Here is a 15,742-nt window from a genome sequence, read left to right as displayed (position 1 = left end):
CCTGCTTGAAATCAAAGCATGCACTTTGAAAGTTACTTGACATTTATACTTCTTCCTTTTACGGTTCTCTTGCCAATATAAAAAAAAAAGACAGAGCCTTTAACTTGTTCACATCCCCTTTAAGACGATGCAACATGGCATGCATTTTTGCATGTCAGGTTAGTGAAAGGCACTATGGAAAGGGTTAAGTGAGACCGCCCCAGCTCTGTTGTGCGTATGCAATAATCTGTGTGGCTGCCTTGGCTGTCTGCCAAAGTGTTGCCTTGCCTCCACACACTCCCCCCCCCCTTCCTCCCTTTTGCATGAAGTAGGATCCTTGAGCTGTTGCAGAGGCAGCCAACTGCTCCATATTTGGCTTCTATTACACATTTACATACTGGAGAGAGAGAGCTGTACTGCAGACATCATTTCTACTACAGTAGAGGAGACATACAAGACCTGTCTTACTGCGAGAGGGGGAGGCAGAGTAACAAAAAAAAAGAGGCAGCAGCTCAGACACCCTCTTCAACCAACAACCTCTCTATCGCACTTTACAGTAAGTCCATATTTTTTCTCTTTGCTCTTCTTTCCCGATGGTGGATATAGCAGCAGACAAGACGTTTCGGCACATGCACACGTATTCCTGTGGATATTTATATACGGTATAACCTAAGCGACCATAAGCCGGGCTTTCCGTTCCTGCTTTTCAAGCCTCGAAAAAAGAAGCAGCAGCAAACTGCAATCATCCGGAGGTACAGGCGTATTCTCCTTCTCCCCCCACCCCCCCATCCATAGATTGGTTGATAATTGTTCTCAATAAGGGTAATCGAAAAAACTCGATGAATTAGACAGGGTGAGTATTCTTCTTTTTTTTTTTTTTTTTAATGGATGTGATGGGCCCTGACAGTGTAATTTAACCCTTGCCATGCAAGGGCCGCTTGTAGCGTTGTGTAGAGTAATAGTGGTTAACATTGCCGGTAGTAAGGAAGACCTTTGCAGTTACCACTTTCCCCATGGGGTGCTGAAAAGAGTCTGCAAAAGGAGAGCCTACGTGTGTATGTGTACGAGAGAGGAGACTGCACGTTTATGTCACCTCTGTCATTCCCTCCTCCTCCTGTCTGATCTTTCAGTCTGCTCCTGTATGGAGACCACCTGGTGCCACATTAGCAGGGACAGCCTGCTTTATTCCTCATATCATTTCATTCTTCATAGTCTGGACATTTATCCATTCCGTAAGAAGCGCAGAAACATACATGTTGTCTGTACCTGGCCTTCTGTTTACCAGTCCTTTTATGTGGACGGTATATATACTACTTAAGACAGGCCATGTCAGATCCAAAGGAGTCTCGAATAACACGAGAGTGGAGAAGACGTTTTGTGTCACATATACGATATCATAGGTTATAATGTTTTAGTGTATACTTAATATTATTCATGGCTAATAGTTGAAGTCCAAGCGTGTAGGCCCAAAGGATTACTAGTAAACTGCTAGTTTTCTCTATAGTTTACTCACATAATGCGTGAGAAGTGGGTAAGACACTACTTACTTGAGATTAGAAGTCTTAAGTTCATGTTCTGAAGTAAGACCTAATGTCTCCAGTAGATAAAAAGATTGGCCTGGAACACTTGGAAGGCTTCTGCTCCACCCCACTAACTGGGCTATACTTTAAATGCTTCTACCCGGCCCTTCTGGAGAACAGTACTGTCCTAATCAACTTTTTTGACATCGAATTACTGACCTTTATTATGACTTATCTGTTGGTAGACTTTTCTAATTCGGCAGCACAATGTGCTATAAAACAGAATGAAAGACGAAAGAATGCAAGTAAACTTATAAAGTACCAACTGTATAAACATGACTGTATGCGTTTATAATAAAATGGAATTTAGGGGTTAAAAACAAGAGGTGGAGGGATAAATGTGATGATACAATTCAGTATTTATAAAGGCACGATGTGCTTGTAATTACAGAACCATAAACATGTAGAATGAAGAATAGGAAACATTGTAACATGCTATGGAATTTCTAAACAGTGATGCATAGTATATGTGACTGCAGACTTTTTGAAATACCATAATTGTAGAGTATTGACAAAGCAAGTAGGGGTGACTCTAGAGCAGGCGAGCCCCCTCATCCCCCTAAAGTACAGGTTTATATGCAGGAGCTCAGGTGTGAGTGAAGAACGATGGTCTTCTTATTGGTCTGCTCTTACAACTGTCTGTATAGTATGTACGTGAAGCTCAGTGAGTAAGCATAGTGAAAGAGCTGTGTGTAGTGTAGTGTAAAGCTCCCTCCTCCCAGTGGGTGAGTACAGTGAGTCAGGCGTAGCTGGGAGGAGGATGCGGTGTGTGTGAAAGGAGACAGGGCCTCGGGGAAAGCTCAGCTAGGGGAAATGCTGCCTGGCTTAGCAAGGACAGACGTGTAAAGAGAATGAGCAGATTGCATGACACAAGAGTGTGGATGAAGTTGTCAAGCCCATTCTGAAGCCCTAAAGGTTTGTGCCAACCATGGACTAAAGGCTTGTGCAAAAAAAAAAAAAAAATACAAGTGTTTTTAAATGTAGGCTACTTTCAAGGTAATTTCAATTTTCATGTCTCTGGTTGCAATGGGTTAAATATTCCACCCGTGATCTACGTCATTCAATGTATCCGTCAATGTGCAGTCTAATGTTTCAAAAAGTAATTTCCTTCTATGTGTTTGCACAATGTGAAATGTTTTTGGTGCGAGGAACTGACCCCGATCTAAGCATATCTATAGCTTCTTTTCTGATGTATAGTCTAATCATCTCCTTGAGCGAGCAGTACAGACAGTAGAACTAGAACTGCCTTGGAAGCTGCTAAACCTTGTTCATATCACAGTGTCATTGCTAGCACTATGGGGGGTTTCCACGGTTTCCCAGGAAACAGGCTTTTTCCGTGGAGTGGGCCCAAATCCTTCTACAAAGAAATAGGAGTTCACATACGTATGAACCTGTTCCTAGAAATGAGACCGGGGTCCGCCGCGATTCGATGCAAGCTGAGAAAATCTGTCAGTCCTGCCCAGTGACCTCTTTCGGTGTGTCTCAATCAACAGTTAACTCTACTGTTCCAGGTGCCCCGATAAATGGACACTACATACTAAGGCCTAGAGCTTAGGGACGACTTGCACATCTAGTCTATCGAGGCCTTTTAGAATGATTGCTAGTGCATTATTCTAGAAATCCCTTCCTATTTCTCCAATGCTTCTCAGTATTTCCCACAAGGGGATGCAGCAAATGAAATACGTCTGTACATTCACTGAGATATGTTACGGAGTTGTATCTGTTAATGAAGTGATTCATGTGATAAAAAGTATCTGTAGGCAACAGGACTTTATACGCCGTGATAATAAAAGCCTTTGTTTTAAACTCCATTTACAAGTTGAAAACAACTCAAGTAATCGGCCGTAGACGACCCGAAGGCCTAGTTCCTAGAACTCATCAAAGATACATTACAGAAAATGAAGCAGGACTACCAAGTTCATTTAGCTTGTCCCATTATGATCACAATGTGTTATGGCGATTCTTTCATGGAACTGAAAGTAAACTTCAATATTACTCCCAATGTCGTAATATTACACACAGCCCTGTTGTGCAGGAAGACTTTAGCGAACGTTTATGCAAATAAGAAACACTAACATTATAATAAACAGACAATAAGATACATTCTTTTAGGTTGAAGAAAAAAAGCTACAATTCGATACAAAGTTTTACTAAAATCTATTATTAATGGGCTTGTCTTGCACAATCCTGTTGTATTTCTTGCTGCCCCATAAATGTATTGTGTGAGTATACATCTAATAAACAAGTTGTTTCACATGATCATACCTAAGCTGAATATTTGCATAAAAGTAGCAAAAAAAAAAAGACATAACATTATATAAGATACAGAAAAAAATATTTTTCAATTTTTTTTTCTTTATTCTACTGTTAGATTAGAATTGGTTTGATCGAAAAATGTTGGCGGCTGTACACAATACCTGATACCCTAGGGTTTCATCACTCTACCTGGTGACTGTAGAACAATGCACAGTACACAGTAGGATCAGAAGTTGGAATGTCAGATGTAAATGATGAAATAGCAGTAATAAAATGTATTTAGGTGGATAAATATTATTACATGTCGAAAAAAAATTCCAAATTATTGCCACGGATTTAATAGCAAGGAGGAGCTGTGAATGCAGAAAGGAAATCTAGATTGTGCAGTTTATACTGTATTTACTAGCTTTCTAGGCTTGGACATGGGCATACCAATGTCATCAGCACACCTGATAACTATATAAAATGCATTTTCCATGTACAGGTATATACATAGTAGGGCTGAGTCATACGGCCTAACAATAAAATCTCAATTTTTTTTACCATATGAACAATTTTTTATTTTAATTTCAATATTTTTCTAAATTTCCAAAAAAATAGCAACACACAATTCAATCAAGTATTTTCTCAATATATATTTTACGTAGGTCTATTGGGCTCCTAGGTGGAAGAACAAAGGCATTAAGGTTATTTTTTAGCAGCAAAAAATAATTTTATATATATATATATACACTCACAGTATACGGGATAAGTGTATGGTGAAGGTCCAACAATCACTGGGACCCCCACCAATAATGAGAAAGTGGGTCCTGTGTACCCCTGCTGAATGAATGGTGTAGAGGTCAAGCATGATCATTGCTGCTCCGTACATTCCAGTGGAACTGGTGGAGTTTGTCAAGTCCTTGCACTTGGCTATGTTTGCTCATTGTCACTTCCTATAATGCTGGCAGAGTATTCCCAACAGTAATTAGTGTTCCCATCACTCACCTCCTGCAGATTAAGAAGCCCATGCTCTATGACAGGAGTGGCAGCCAATGCTCTTCTGGTATGGAGGTGGGACTTATATTGATTTCTGGGCAAATCCAGTGTCATACTAACTTGAAAGGGTGATTAATCAAAAAAAAATTAATTAATTGCCTAGCCATAATATAAGCACATGAGCAAAAACTAACATATATATATATATATATATATATATATATATATATATATATATATATATATACATATAGATAGATATATATGTCTATATATATATATATATAGATATCTATATCTCTATATTTCTATCTATCTATATATATATATATGTGTGTGTATGTGTATGTATGTACTTGTATATACTTACAAAAAGTTGTAAATCATTGGATTAATCAGCACCTTTCCCTTGCGGAATCTGTGGCAGAACTTAACATGCTATGGATTTTAAAATCCACAGCGCATTTATTATTCCACATGTTGTTTATTTGCATTAACCGCTGAAGGTCTACAGAATCCTGAACATGGCATGACACTTATTAGGAGGTGGGGGGAAAAAATTATATTTCCCCTTAAGAGGTAATGGCAAGTGATGTCACTTTGACACTTTTGCCATAAACATTAAATCTTTGGTGGACCGGACCCATTTCTGGGCCTACCAATGAGAATGTAGGAGCTTTATACCATTGCTCCGATGGATACAATATGGCTTTTATCTATTAGGAAAATGACAGCTCCCCCATGTCTATGCACTGAAAATGAGACAACTGGCCACTTCGAAACTGCCAACACTTTTTGGTAGAGTACGTCCGGTGACATGGACACCTTCTTTTCAGTAAGAAGACATTGTACACTAATAATATCCTATATAAGACATGAAAATCACAGTGGTATTCCGAATCTATATAGCCTTAGAAATGCCCTTCACAGATATAGACGAAATTAAAATAGATACCTTTTATTAATAACTTGTTTAAAATTAGGGCCACATAAATCATATAACAAACACTAACATACGTGGACTGACAACATGGATCGTGCTGTGTGACTCAGTGACCGGATGGAGTAAGGGTCTTAGTTCCCCTTAGGTATCCAGTCAGGTTAACCCCTATTGACAGAATTAGGGGACTGGGTCACTGGTTTATAGCGGTATGTCACAATAAGAAGGTTCCCAATCTAGCGTGGCTGGTTCACAGCTGGAAACCCCTTGACCGTTATTATCGCTATTTTCAATAAGGATCATATGGTTGATCAAAAGATCTATGTTACACCATACTAGATACGTCGTCACTTGTGGTACGTATATTTTGACGTTAATAATGGGGGAATTAAACCCCTCAGTGGATGATCACTCAGATATTAATATAGGTGTTCCAACGTCAGTAACTGGGTAGTCACTCAGTGCTCACTCAAGCATTCTTTTCATGTCTTGAGATAATTCCTCAGCAAGTAGGTGACTACTCAGGTGGCTTGCAGTGTTTCGGCACTTGTAAACGTATTACTTCAAAGTTGTGTATTGATTTCACACAGTGAGTGACTGCTCAAGTATTTAGTGTACGTATTACGAATGGTCACTATAGTGGTCACTTAGACGTACATCAGTTTGGAGCAACGGAATAATTACTCCAGGAGTGCGTGATCACTTCCGTGGCCATTCGTTTGTTTTGTTACAGAATTAATTTACTTAAGGGATAGGACATTAGCTCAACGCGTTTCTCCGTCCCTGTCTGGGGCGGTTCTTCAGGAGCAGGGCCGAAAATTGCCCTAAATTCTATGTGATAATCCCTATGAATCCTATTTTAGTGAATAAGACCCTTGTTGGTAGTCCTTGTTTTTGTAGAAGGAAATAAGACAAAGGTTCTCCTCCTAATAATTCCCTAGGCTCAAAAACTAAATATGAAGGGTCGCTTTGCTTGATGAAGATAGCAAGCGGACCGATGAAAGCCTACAGGTATATTAATAGCGACTTTACTAATTGCAGTGAGACCGGTTGTATTGTATGATTCTCACGGCAAGTAGAAAAAAGTCGCAAAACTCGACTCCCCGTTCTCAGAAGGAATCTCAAGGGACGATTCCCTCAAAGACACGATTTGAGTCGTGCCTCAAAAAATAGTAAAGGGCTAGTCCCATAGACCTGTAATTTCAAGTCTATAGGTACTGGATCGGTGCCCAATTACAGCCTGTGGCCTGTAAGAAGTAGTCTAATAGGGTTGGATCAATCATCCAATGCGCCAAAAATAGATAAGTAGTGCTGCCCCGAATGCCGGACAGGACTGCGTAGCCCTACTAGTAAGGGGAGTCAAGCTGCAAGAGGAAGAGAGGAGAGATATAGAGCCGCAGGCACTATATCTCTCCTCTCTTCCTCTTGCAGCTTGACTCCCCTTACTAGTAGGGCTACGCAGTCCTGTCCGGCATTCGGGGCAGCACTACTTATCTATTTTTGGCGCATTGGATGATTGATCCAACCCTATTAGACTACTTCTTACAGGCCACAGGCTGTAATTGGGCACCGATCCAGTACCTATAGACTTGAAATTACAGGTCTATGGGACTAGCCCTTTACTATTTTTTGAGGCACGACTCAAATCGTGTCTTTGAGGGAATCGTCCCTTGAGATTCCTTCTGAGAACGGGGAGTCGAGTTTTGCGACTTTTTTCTACTTGCCGTGAGAATCATACAATACAACCGGTCTCACTGCAATTAGTAAAGTCGCTATTAATATACCTGTAGGCTTTCATCGGTCCGCTTGCTATCTTCATCAAGCAAAGCGACCCTTCATATTTAGTTTTTGAGCCTAGGGAATTATTAGGAGGAGAACCTTTGTCTTATTTCCTTCTACAAAAACAAGGACTACCAACAAGGGTCTTATTCACTAAAATAGGATTCATAGGGATTATCACATAGAATTTAGGGCAATTTTCGGCCCTGCTCCTGAAGAACCGCCCCAGACAGGGACGGAGAAACGCGTTGAGCTAATGTCCTATCCCTTAAGTAAATTAATTCTGTAACAAAACAAACGAATGGCCACGGAAGTGATCACGCACTCCTGGAGTAATTATTCCGTTGCTCCAAACTGATGTACGTCTAAGTGACCACTATAGTGACCATTCGTAATACGTACACTAAATACTTGAGCAGTCACTCACTGTGTGAAATCAATACACAACTTTGAAGTAATACGTTTACAAGTGCCGAAACACTGCAAGCCACCTGAGTAGTCACCTACTTGCTGAGGAATTATCTCAAGACATGAAAAGAATGCTTGAGTGAGCACTGAGTGACTACCCAGTTACTGACGTTGGAACACCTATATTAATATCTGAGTGATCATCCACTGAGGGGTTTAATTCCCCCATTATTAACGTCAAAATATACGTACCACAAGTGACGACGTATCTAGTATGGTGTAACATAGATCTTTTGATCAACCATATGATCCTTATTGAAAATAGCGATAATAACGGTCAAGGGGTTTCCAGCTGTGAACCAGCCACGCTAGATTGGGAACCTTCTTATTGTGACATACCGCTATAAACCAGTGACCCAGTCCCCTAATTCTGTCAATAGGGGTTAACCTGACTGGATACCTAAGGGGAACTAAGACCCTTACTCCATCCGGTCACTGAGTCACACAGCACGATCCATGTTGTCAGTCCACGTATGTTAGTGTTTGTTATATGATTTATGTGGCCCTAATTTTAAACAAGTTATTAATAAAAGGTATCTATTTTAATTTCGTCTATATCTGTGAAGGGCCTATATAAGACATGCAAGTATTAAAGAAGAACATTGGTAAATATTGCCGACCCTTACAGGAAAGATTTTAGCTGGCAACATAAACAAGCAGGAGACGGTTACATAACTAAACTAAACAGTAACGCAAGAGAAATTGGAAGTCAGATCTATTTATATTACCATTCGCTGCGGGGGGACAATAGAACAATTAAAGCCTGATTATACGGGATTTATCAGACCTTTTCGATAAAAATATGGGAAAAAGTAACACCTTGCAGTGGTCCCTTCTAGTCAGGGTCCCCGCACACCCCGCAGCTAGCTCCAGGGGCAGGCACAACAGCTGGAGACCTGAGTGTTTGGCATACCTACAAAGAAAAATATGGAAAATGCCATAAACAAGTTTATTAATTTGTAATAAATGTCGCGCAGAACTTTTATACTGTCCTCACTTTTTATTGGTTGTTTTATAATGTGTGATGAGAGACGGCAAGCAAAATGTAATTTCAGAGTCTCGTTTATATATGCAGTATCATGCTGTCTTCTTGCATTGCTAGTTTTCCATCTCTTAGTGTACCCATGTCAAACATCAGGCTCACAGGCCGAATCTGGTGCACCACTTCATTTTATGTGGCCGGCTGTGCAACGGCCTAACAGGCACTCCACTCAACGGCTGACCTCTCCCCCATCCTGTACGCAGCGCAGACGCTGAGGGGAGAGGTCAGTGGTCACAGACTCTGCGCTGCTGCCGCCAGACCGGACCTGTAGGCTGGGTCAGTGGGAAACCTGTAGGGATGCTGCCTTCCCCAAGGCCAATAGGGGGGTTGCTATTACTACTGGGACTACTATGGGAGTGACTATTGCTACTGGAGCAACCAATATAGGGGACACTTACTACTAGGACTACTATGGGGGTCACTACTCTTAGGAATACTACTTATTACTACTAGCGCCACTACAGGGGTCCTCATTACTACTGGGGTCACTTTGCGGGTTAATATTTCTACTGGGACTACTATAATGGCCACTATGGGGATAACGTATTACTACTAGGGCCCTATGGGGTCACTTATAACTTCGGGGGACACTATTACTACTGGGGCTGCCATGAGGGCCAATATTATTACGGGGGTCACTATGGTGGACCCTGGGATCAGTATTGTTACTGGAGTTACTATAGAGGTCACTATTATTACTGGGTTCACTGTGGGGATCACTATTATTACTGGGGTCACTATAGGGGTCATTTACTTCTGTAGCCACTATGGGGGGTAACTATTACTAAACAGTCTTACAATTACAATCGGCCCTTTGGAGGCAACCATAAGGCTGATGTGGCCCTCTGTAAAAATGTTTTGCCACCCCTGTCTTAGTGTATTTATTACTCATATACCCGCAGCATTTACAGGACTCTGCGCAGAAAATGTGTCCACTCACAAGTCCTTGCCCCCATACGTACATACCCTAGGGGTGATTTCACAGGAAGCCAAGTAACCTATTTGTTTTGGGGTTTTGCTTTGGAGTTGGAACAGGCAAACTCTGTGCAGATATCACTGTGGCAGTGGTGGTCACACAGAGCAGGGACAGAGTAGGAGCTTTTTGGGAAATTGACCAGGGTGAGGTGCTTGCCACCAAGGTGTACAGACAATCTCTCATCAGTGTGCCAATGCACCAGTGATTGTGAGTCATAGAAATTATTAGCACAGTCTTTCCATGCCATCTAATAGACTTTATGGAGTCTCTTATTTTGCTTTTAAGTTGGCAAGTAGCCCCTTTTCTACCAGGCCCTTTTGTAGGGTGCAAGTATAGTTTGTCTACTCCTGACTATGGAATGCAATGTTAGAATAACTCTGCTTTATCTATGTGATATAAAGTTCAATCTTTAAAAAATGTATGAAAATTTTATTTTTCTGATTATTTTAAAATAATTTTTATAATTATTTTTGCTTAACCCCTTAGTGACGGAGCTTTTTTCATTTTTCCACTTTCGTTTTTTCCTCCCCTTTTAAAAAAAATCGGAACTCCTTTATTTATCCATCGACGTCGCTGTATGAGGGCTTGTTTTTTGCAGGACGAGTCGTATTTTTCATTGGTGCTATTTAATGTACCATATAATGTACTGAAAAACTTTTATAAAATTCCAAGTGTAGAGAAATGGAAAAAAATGAAATTCCGCCATGTTTTGGTGCGTCTTGTTTCTACGGCGCACAAACTACAACAATAATGACCTGATAACTTAATTCTATGGATCAGTACGATTGCTACAATACCAAACTTATGTCATTTTTTTTTCGTTATACTACTTGTATTTTTTTTCAAAGATATTTAATTTTTTTATGTTTATTTCTGCCACCATCTTTTGTGCACAATAGCATTTTTATTTTTCTGTCGACACAGTTGCGTGAGGGCTCATTTTTTGCGGGATGTCCTGTAATTTCCGTTGGTACCATTTTAGAATACATACGACTTTTTGATCGCTTTTTATTGCATTTTTTCTTGGAGACAGGGTGACCAAAAAAAGCGCATTTCTGGCATACTTTTTTTTCTCTTCTTGTAGGGTAAATAATGCATTACTTTGATAGATCGGACTTTTACGGACGCAGTGATATCAAATATGTATTTTTGTTTTATTACTTTTATTCTTTTATTATAAATATGGCAGAAGGGATTTTTTTTACTTTTATTACTTTTTTTTAAAACTTTTTTTCTTAATTCCCAGAGGGGACAACAACTTGCAATGCTTTGATCGCTCATGCAGTATGATGTAATGTCATAGCATTACATCATATTGTGATCAGGCAGGCAGCCTATCAAGCCACCCCACGGCATGACAGCCCTGGGGTCTTTCAGAAGGCCTCCGGCTGCCATGACACTTGTACGGCTCCCTGCAATCTCAGAATTGAAAGCGGCATTTAAAGGGTTAACAGCTTTGATCAGGCGCGGTTGATCGAAGCTGTTGCAGCTGGATGTCAGCTGTAAGAAACAGCCGTCGTCCGCTATGTATGGAGGGATGGAGTGGTGTTGTATATATATATATATATTTTATTATTTACACAAGATAGGGATGATTTTCAGGGAAGGGCTTATATTTAAAGCCCTTCCCCGAAAATCACTGCAGGGGTACCGGCAACCCATTGCTGTCAATAGGGCTGCCGGCAGCAACGGTGGCCCCATTGAAAGCACTGGGAGAACATCGCGATCCTCTGCCACAGCTGTTACAGCTATGGCAAGGGATTCTTTACTCCCCACAGGGAGTCCCCTCGTCACTGAACACTGTGACAGTTCTGTTACAGTGTTCAGTGACAAGGTGACTCCCCGCGGGGGATATAGACGCGCAGCACGGACCTATGTGTGCACGCATGTCCTATGTTTTGCAGGCACACGCATTTGCACGCCTGTAAAACACGGACATATGAACACATCATAGGGAGCCAATAGTTCTAAATAGATGCGTGGTTTTGTGCGCACGTGTCTATGCACATAATCACGCTCGTGTGAATGAGGCCTAAGGCCGGATTCATATGACCATATTTGCATGTGCAATACACAGTTAATAGAACCCATTGATTTAATAATCGTCAAGCAGCGTATATTGGCCGCAGTTGTTTTACACTCATATTTTCCCATCTAGCTCCTCCAGATTCCACCTCCAGTTCACTCATATGAAAGTTTTGGAAGCATATTGCATCATCCTGATAGATATCTACATTCTGTACAGACAGAAAGATACTACCGGCTCTGTACATGTAAAATAACAAGAAACAGAAAAACCGTGATGAGGCCTAGTTTATTTTTTTTATTTTAGCAGTGCGGAAATAAATTGATATTCTTAGTCCTATGGGCCCGGAGAGCGTTTATAGAATGTGTGCTGGGACTTACGCTTGTTGGGCTTGTTTCATTTCTTGAGACTTTAGAAAATCTTGTGTTTATTGCATTTCTGTAACTTCGGGTCTCGCATTACAGAGGAAAGAGCAGTTCTGTTGGGTAAACTGCTAGACCTACAATAGAAATACTGAGATCATTTGCAGTGGAGTTGATGAATCCCTCCAAAGTACTGAGAACTCTGATGAACTCCTGTATAGTTTTATTAGGGCAGAGATGTGTCTGCTACATTATTGATCAATACTGTACACTTTATATATCCATCAGGATTATTCTTAGTAGTGAAGGATAAATTGGAATTTTTAACTTGGCATCATGATAGCACAGATCTCTAACCGGCAGGGGTGTAACTATAGAGGATGCAGGGGATGCGGTTGCACCCGGGCCCAGGAGCCTTAGGGGGCCCATAAAGCCTCTCTTCTCCATATAGGGAGCCCAGTACTATGAATAAAGCATTATAGTTGGGGGCCCTGTTACAGGTTTTGCATTGGGGCCCGGAAGCTTCAAGTTATGTCTCTGTGCAGCATGGTTTAGGTATGGGTACGGGTACAGATACAAATAGAGGGGGGGCCCCAACTCACGTTTTGCATCAGGGCCCCTGAGCCTTTAGTTACGCCCATGCTAACCGGTATGATAAAGTTGTCGAATATGATGGTGCTAATAAGGAAAATAATACATAAAATACATCCAGATGTAAAGACAACCATAACGTAATCATATGATGTAGTTACATATTTATATACCAATTTAAGTTGTATATCCAATCATTTACCTATTTAGCATATATGATAACACAATGGTATTTCGCCCAAAGGAAATCTGCTTCTTCTGTGCATTTACAGCTATACACATATGTAGATGCCTTTGATAGCTGCCATATCTGGAATAGATATGTTTGATAAGCGCCAAAGATGAATCGCTCTCACTGACAACAATACCAGCGGCAGCTCTGCAAGGGAAGAGTAGAAAGAAATAGAAAATGCAAATTAAAAGGGGACCTGTCAACTGCCTAAAGCACCATAAACTAAGTTGTCTTGCTTTTAGGGAAGGTAACAGGAAGGCGGGTGATGTTGTTATACTTACCTGCTCCCTGGTTCCTGCGGTGTCCACTGATCCTCAGAGGGGGACACTGCAGGAACCAGGGAGTGGGTAAGTATAGAAACTACATCACCCGGTTCCCTGTTACCTCTCCTAACAACACGATAACTTAGTTTATAGTGCTGTAGGGAAATTATAAGTTCCCTTTGAATTGATATATTTGACCCCCCGCCAATCTTGGGAACGGCAGTCCCACTGAAAGTGAATGCAGTCTCCTCCTCACTGCAAATTATGCAGTAACCCCACAGTTAGGAGAACAGGGGCCTTTAAAGGGGTTGTCCCATTTAGAAACCTTTTTTTCATATTCTCTATTAGGGAATTCTGAGTTAATAGAGAGAGTCTCTTCTTCAGGTTCCTCATCTCTCAACCAGAGTGAAAAGTGCTTTTAAAGAACATCTCTGACTCTGGAGGACTTGTCCTGTTCTGCATTACAGAGATATTCCAATAGGTGGAGCTGCAGAGGTATTGTTCCATCTTCCTTATTTGCATATATTTCTCAGAGGAGCATGCATGGCCTTATAAGTCTCCTCACTCACCTTCTAAGAGTTCTCCTTTAGAAACAATACCAGTCCTGACTAGAGACAATCCATTAATGGGATCTGGTACCTTGTAATACTTCACATTTCCTGTGGTGGTGCTGTGGGAAAATTGAACACTTATGGACAGACTTTCCCACGCATTACTTAGAAAGTACCATTTTTATGCTATTTCGATGGTTTGAGGAAGTTCTGTGATTAATCCAAAATGTCACATCTTTCATCTATTTGATCATCACTTTCTGAGTGCCGGGTCCTTCTTCAATATGATCACAAGCAGCTGGTTCCTACTCATGTAACTATTCTCAGAGTGCCACGCAATCATTTAAAGAGACAGTCTGGTAAATATTTTTTGTCTAACTAGTCCCCGGTATATCTGTCTTGTTTAGCTATGTCTTTCTATCTGAAAATTCTCTTCAGTTGGGTCACATGATCTCATAATGACCCTCTGGGAATTACTTGTTCGTCTGGTCTCTCAAGAGGTTCACTAAGTCACCAGGACTTCCTGTATGATGATAATACGTGAATGTATTCACGGGGGAAAGGGGGACATAAACTCCTATCACAGTTACTGATATTCTTATTACAGTATACATTTTACCCGGAGAACTTAAGCCAAATCTCTCTCCTTTAATGCCGACTTTACACGGGCGTAAGCGCAATCACACACATGACTTGGTGCAACTTTTTTCACTGTGAACGAGGCTTTTTTTGTGTGCATATCACCATATTTTTAATTTTCATTTGAACAGGGCATGTTCAGTTGTGCAGGTAAACGAACGCATACATTGCAATGGCTAATTAGTTCCAGATGTGTTCTTTTTCCAGTGGAATCGTGCAGTGTTTCAAACCTCTCATTGCCTATTCCGCACACATTTGCGCACCCCCATTGACTTCTTTTAGGACCTTTGGTGCGCAAATGCGCAGAAAGATAGAGCATGTCCTATCTTTTTTTGCATGGCACACGCAAAATACAGAAATGTGAATTAACCCATTAAAAAAAAATGGTTTCTATTTACTCCATATTTCATGCGCAAATACATCCATGCGCAGCCGACCTAAGGACGACTACACACGAGCGTATCCATAAAAATGCTCACCTCAGCGCAACGTATTTGCTTAGTGAACAAGGTTGGATGAGGTAGATTTATGCGCGTATCGTCGCATAGTACTGTACTTTTTGCGCATGCAGGGCCAGTTCACATGTGCATGCGACACCTCCCTTCTGTGGTTTAAAAGGCTATTTAGCCTAATGAGGTCCAGATGTGCTCTTTTTTTTTATTTGCGCACCTTCCATAGACTTCAATGCAACTTTGGTGTGCAAATGCACACAAAAATAGAGCATGCTACGTTCTTTTCTGAGTGATGAGAATGAACCCATTGAAATCAATGGGTTCTATTCTCTGCGTATTACGTGTGTAAATCCGGCTGTGTGAAGGGGCCCTAAAAGGTAGGTTTAGATGACAATTGTAACTTCATACGTTCAGTGCACGTTGATCTGAGCAGCAGTCTGATGGGCATCAGGGGCATAGCTAAAGGCTCATGGGCCCAGGTGCAAAAGTTTATCTTGGAGCCCCCCAACTTCTCTTAGCCCTCTTAATGCAGAGGTGTACCTTGAAGCTTCTGGGCCCCAATGCAAAACCTGTAACAGGACCCCCAACTATGATGCTTTATTCATAGTACTGGGCTTCCTATATGGAG

The 15,742-nt window shown here is 41.0% G+C and overlaps 1 protein-coding gene across 3 annotated transcripts in view; it reads left to right on the top strand.

Moving 5' to 3' along the window:
- The first annotated feature begins 310 nt into the window (after positions 1 to 310).
- The window catches only part of ATXN1 (ataxin 1), a 284,235-nt gene continuing 268,803 nt past the window's right edge, over positions 311 to 15,742 (top strand). For 2 of the 3 annotated variants that reach the window (XM_066579392.1, XM_066579391.1), the window contains exon 1: positions 311 to 535. The gene's annotated coding sequence lies outside the window, so the exon portion shown is untranslated. Of the gene's footprint in view, positions 536 to 2,501; positions 2,556 to 15,742 lie in introns of those variants that run through there. The other variant, XM_066579393.1, reaches the window with a different exon arrangement.

Source organism: Eleutherodactylus coqui, chromosome 9 (genome assembly GCF_035609145.1).
Source record: "Eleutherodactylus coqui strain aEleCoq1 chromosome 9, aEleCoq1.hap1, whole genome shotgun sequence".
In the NCBI taxonomy this organism is placed as follows: Eukaryota; Metazoa; Chordata; class Amphibia; order Anura; family Eleutherodactylidae; genus Eleutherodactylus; species Eleutherodactylus coqui.
Note: the sequence above shows the minus strand (reverse complement) of the source record. Positions and strands in the feature narration are given on the sequence as shown.